Raw genomic sequence first — 5,542 nt, 5'->3', positions numbered from 1 at the left:
TCGTCGGCGGCGGTGGAGCGGGGGGAGGGTGCGGGGGGTGCTCGACAGCGAGGGGGATCTGGCGAGGGGGATAGCGATCGAGATGGAGGGTGATCGAGATCGAGTGTCCTCATGAATATTCAATATTTTTTCATATTGAATATGAAAAAATATCATCAAATTTGAAAAAATATTCATGAATTCAAAAAGTGCCCATGAATTAAATTTAAAAATATTCATGAGTTCGAAAAATAAAAATGATAGTAGTTTTGCAAAAAAAATATAGTAGTGGTGCACTGTGTTGGAAGTGCGCCATTACTAGTTAAACTAGTAATGGCACACTCTTCCCTGGTGCGCCATTAGTATTTTTGGAAAAACAAATTGTTACTAATGGCGTACCCTGGGTCTAGTGCGCCATTAGAGTCTACCACACTAATGGCGCCCCAGCTCATGGTGCGCCATTACTATATAGTAGTGGCGCACCACGTTTCTGGTGCGCCATTAGTGGCCATATCATCTATAGCCCTTTTCCTAGTAGTGGCAAGGTCTTTGAGCAGGATCCCAACTTCTCTGGGCCTTCAGGAATTTTGACTGGAGGCTGGTAAGTAGCCTTAGTACACGCTCTCTGTTTGTCGGACTAAATTATCCGATTAACCAGGAGATAACCGACGGCAAGGATCATGATGGCAGCGCGGTTTTGTTCATCAGGCAAAACTGTGTGTACACAGCTTACCATGCGTCTCTGCATGCACCATACCCTGATATGTGCCGCCATGCTATGCAGCCCAAAGTAGGAGAGATGGTCGCAAGTATGAGACTTCGACCTGCTGGCTGGAGTTTCCCCCGTCAGGCACCCATCTGGTTCAAGCCGTCAGCCAATCTCCACAGCTTAATAAATAGTAACATCTAACTGAGCCAGTTAGTTAGATGCGTACACTTGGTGTAGCAGGATCTTTATTTAGTTTGATGCATACACTTGTTCTTTTTTGGTAGCCCTTTTGTAATGATGGCTGATGTTTGGTTTGGAAGAGAGAGCTGCGTGTTCACTCTTCTGGCATGCTTACTGCTTCTGTTGCACCCCCGACACTGGTTGCTGCTGCTGCTATTTTCAATGTACAATCAGTAGTATATTTTGTCTGTTGGTTGAATAAATGTGTTGTTAGAACGACAAACACAATGTTTTGGAAGTCATTGCACGGTTGGATCCTTTAGTGCCCCGTACCGTACGTAGCGCATACTATTTTTCGTATGGAACACATTTTCCACTTGTTGATAACATGCAACCCACTGATGAAGGCCCAATAGAGAAGCCCATAATTAACTGGAAGGGAGGTTCTCACATGTATCCGACCCTGGTACATGCTCATGGTCCCCTAAACATAAATAAGTAAATAAATAAATAAAGCTAAATGCACATGCACCAGTTCATTGGGAAAATAGGTAGCCCAGTATTTCTTTTTGAAGAATACCCAAGCTAGGCCTATTTGTTTTCTCCGAATTACTGGGCCGCAAATCTTTCAAGACGAGAAGGGATGCATTCCGGCCTGGCTTAAGAGTATGGTGAATGTCTGTTAAAAGTAATATCAAAAGGGGTTGAAAATTCCAAAAAATTTATAGCAAATGGGATATAAGTTTCTTTTTTTGTTTTCGTTCTTCACTGATATCTTATACGTATTTCATTGGATTTAACATGACATAGTACTAATTTATATTTAAATTTGTTTTAGTATGGCTATTAATTTTTGGATTAAGAATATTTCGTTCCCCAGCAAAAAGTTGCGAATTTTCAAAATTTCCCGCATATTTTTTTAATTTTTTGACCCTGGTACTGACCAAAAAATGGCCAGCAATTCTAAAAATGGGAAACGGGCTGCAATAAATTCCATATGAATTAGAAAATGAGTAAAAACTATAAAAATAATAGCAAATGGGCTGCACACGCCACAGATTTCGAGGATGACTTGTTTACACAAGGCTTTGTCAGTGAACACACGATTCTAGTAGAAGTGACTGTTGGATGTCCATCCAACGACCGACGTGCTTCTTCAATCTCTGATCTTCCTACTCCAGCCGCCTAAACTAGCGCCGGCGGAACTACCTGCTCCCTCCTCTTGTGGCCCGCTGTGATACCGCATAGGCTTCCCTGGCCCACCCTACTCCCTCCGCTGGCCTGGCGGCACGCAATCAACTGCCTCCTTATTACGCGAAAAATATGATTCCTCCCACTAACATCTAGGGCGCACCGGTTGGGAGGCTGACCTATGGGCCTACTAAGTTGACGCGTACGCAGGGCTTGTCAACTTAGTCAACAAACGATTCTAGCAGTAGTAACCATTGGATTTCAATCGAACGGTCCTGCTGCTTCTTCAATCGCTGCTCTTCTTGCACCAGCCGCCCAAACCAGCACCAGGGAGACCGCCTGCTCCTGCCTCCAGTGGCCGGCTATGCTGCCGTTCAGGCCTCATCGCCCCTACTACTCCCACCGCTAGCCAGGCCCTACGGCGACGGCAGCCTCACACCGCAGCCGAACCAGTGAACCCTTGTACTCCTCTCCGCATGGGCATCCACTGCCGCGTCTTCCCCGGCTCCGCGTCGTCCCCTTCCTAGGCCTCGCCGTCGTCCACCGCCTTGGTAGTCTCGGCGCGGCGTGGTCAATGTGGTCAACGACATTCCATCGGAAGAGTACTGTACGTGGAGAGGCTGACAGCTGGGTCCACGACCACAGCCCAGTTTTTTTTGTGATTTGCCAAGTAAGTTGCTTTGCCAGGCCTGTTGGGCTTCAAATCTTTCAAGACGAGGAGAGCTTTCATTCGGTTGGCCGAGAAAATGGCCCATCAGTAATGAGAAATGGGCTGTAAATTTTTAAAAAACATAAAACCGGCAATTAGTTTCAAATATATTTTTTTTCATTTCAAGATTTTAAATTACATTAATTTTTATGTGTGGAGAATTTGTTGGATTTTATATTGATATACATTTATTTTTAAAATCAGTTTGAATGTGAGTCGAAATTTCGGGATTAAAAATAGTTCAGACCGCACCAAAATATGCATAATTTCGTATAATTTTTTAACCGTGGCCACAATATGGGCTGCAATGCTAACAAAAAGAATATGGGCTCCAAAAAAACCTTAATAATTAGCAAATGGGTTGTAAATTATTAGAAATAATGGCAGATAGGTTGTATGCTGTTTTCCATAGATTTGAGGCTTTCCTAAAAAAAGGTTGACGCACAAGCAGTGACTGTTGGATGGCCATCAAATGGCCGTCGTGCTTCTTCAATCTCTGCTCTTCCTGCTCCAGCCGCTCAAACAAGCGCCGGTGGGACTGCCTACTCCCTCCTCCCCGTGGCCGGCTCTACTGCCGCGCAGGCCTCACCGCCCCACCGTACTCCCATCGCTGGCCTAGCCATCCCTCTACCCACCCACACCTGCTGTTATTCTCTGGCGATGGGAGACGAACCATTAAACCCTCGTACAGTCGTACTCCCCTCCGCGTGGGAAACAACAGTCGAGTCTTCCCTGCCTCCGTGTCGTTCCCTTCCTAGGCCTCGTCGTCGTCCATCACCCTGGTGATCTTGGCGTGGTTTGGTCCACGTGGTCAACGACCGACATGCATCTGAAGTGGACTGTACGTGGAGAGGCCAACAGCTGGGTCCATGGCCGCACGCAAGGAAATGCCTCCTTATTACGCACAAAATAATGATTCCTCCACCTGACATCAGGGACCCACCGAAAGGGCCTCTGTATTTCGCGAAAAAAATGTTACTGCCTGTGACAGCTCGGACCCACCAGCTATATCTTCGCACGCAAGGAAGTGCCTCCTTATTACACACAAAAAAATGAATACTCCCCCTGTTAGCTGGGACCCAGTATAGTGGCAGGCTGACTTGTGGGCCTACTAAGTTGACGGGGACGGAGGTCTTTGTCAACTTAGTCAATACGCACGATTCTAGCTCCAGTGACCGTACAATGTCCATGCAACGGCCGTAGTGCTTCTTCAACCTCTGGTCTTCTTGCTCCAGCCGCCCAAACCATCGCCGGTCGTGCCTCGTGCTCCTGCCTCCGGTGGCCGGCTGCGATGCGGTGGAGGCCTCACCGCCCCCTACTACTCCCAGCGCTGGCCAGGCCATCCCTCTACTCACCCACACCCCCTGTTATTCTGCGGCGACGGCAGCCTCACACCACAGGGAACCAGTGAACCCTCGTACTCCTCTACGCGTGGGCATCCACTGCCGCGTCTTCCCCGGCTCCGTGTTGTCCCCTTCCTAGGCCTCACCGTCGTCCACCGCCCTGGTGCTCTCGGCGCGGCGTGGTCAACATGGTCAAGGAACAACTTCCATCGGACGTGGAATGTACGTGGAGAGGCTGACAGCTGGGTCCACGGCCGCTGCAAGGAACTGCCTGCTTATTACGTGCAAAATAATTATTCCTCCAGCTGACAGCGGGGACCCACCGGACGGGCCACCGTATTTCGCGAAAAAAACATTTCCCCCCTGACTGCTGGGACCCACCAGCTACACCTTCCCACGCAAGTGCGTCCGGTAAAAAAACAAAACGATTCGCCCCCCTGACTGCTGGGACCGACCAGATACATCTTCGCACGCAAGGAAGTGCCTGACAGTCGGGACCCACCTGGTTGAAGCGTACGTAGCGTTGTCATTCTGGTCGCGAACGTGTATGTACATACTGGTCGATGTAGAGGCGCGCACGTGTCATAGTAGAGGTGAGCACGTGTCGTAGTAGAGGCGCACACGTAGCATGTACATGTACGTATAGCGGCCAGGGTGCAAGAAAGAAAATACGGCCACATATGTGTACATACGGGCGGGGTCTCGAATGCCTACTCGCGCATACGTATGGCCCGGGCTCATGTACATGGCTGGGTCGGAACGGAGAAACAACGTCGTCGTCGTGTTCATGGGGAGGCAACGGAATGCGTCGTGTTCATGGGGAGGCAACGGAATGCGTCGTGTTCATGGGGAGGCAATGGAATGCGTCGTGTTCATCGGGAGGCAACGGAACGCTGGGAGCCAACCGGCTGGGTCAGAATGGAAAGCGTGGTCGTGTTCATCAGGAGGGCTTGGACGGAACAGGCGATGGAAACAAGGCCTGGCGTACCGCAGAACGAATGAAACGGACCTCCTATGGTCGAAACGGGGGTCCTATTGATAGGGAGGGGTGTGGCGTACAGCAAAACGGAGGAAACGGACCTCCTACAGTCAAAACAGGGGTCCTGTTGATCGGGAGGGGTGTGGCGTACCGCAAAACGGATGAAACAGACCTCGTACGGTCGAAACAGGGGTCCTGTTCATCGGGAGGGGTGTGGCTTACCGCAAAACGGGACTCCACGAGATACTGTTCATCTCCACCGTCGACCTCCTTCAGCCTCCACGGGCTCCTATTCATCCAGCCTCCACCGCGCGCTACTCCACCGGCTACTGTTCAACCACCCCTCCACCGTCTACTGTTCATCCAGCCATCCACACCACGGGGTCCTGTTCAACCACCCCTCCACGGGCACCCCTCCATAGTCTATTGTTGATCCAACCCTCCACCACACC

Source organism: Triticum dicoccoides, chromosome 3A (assembly GCF_002162155.2).
Source record: "Triticum dicoccoides isolate Atlit2015 ecotype Zavitan chromosome 3A, WEW_v2.0, whole genome shotgun sequence".
NCBI lineage: Eukaryota > Viridiplantae > Streptophyta > Magnoliopsida > Poales > Poaceae > Triticum > Triticum dicoccoides.
Note: the sequence above shows the minus strand (reverse complement) of the source record.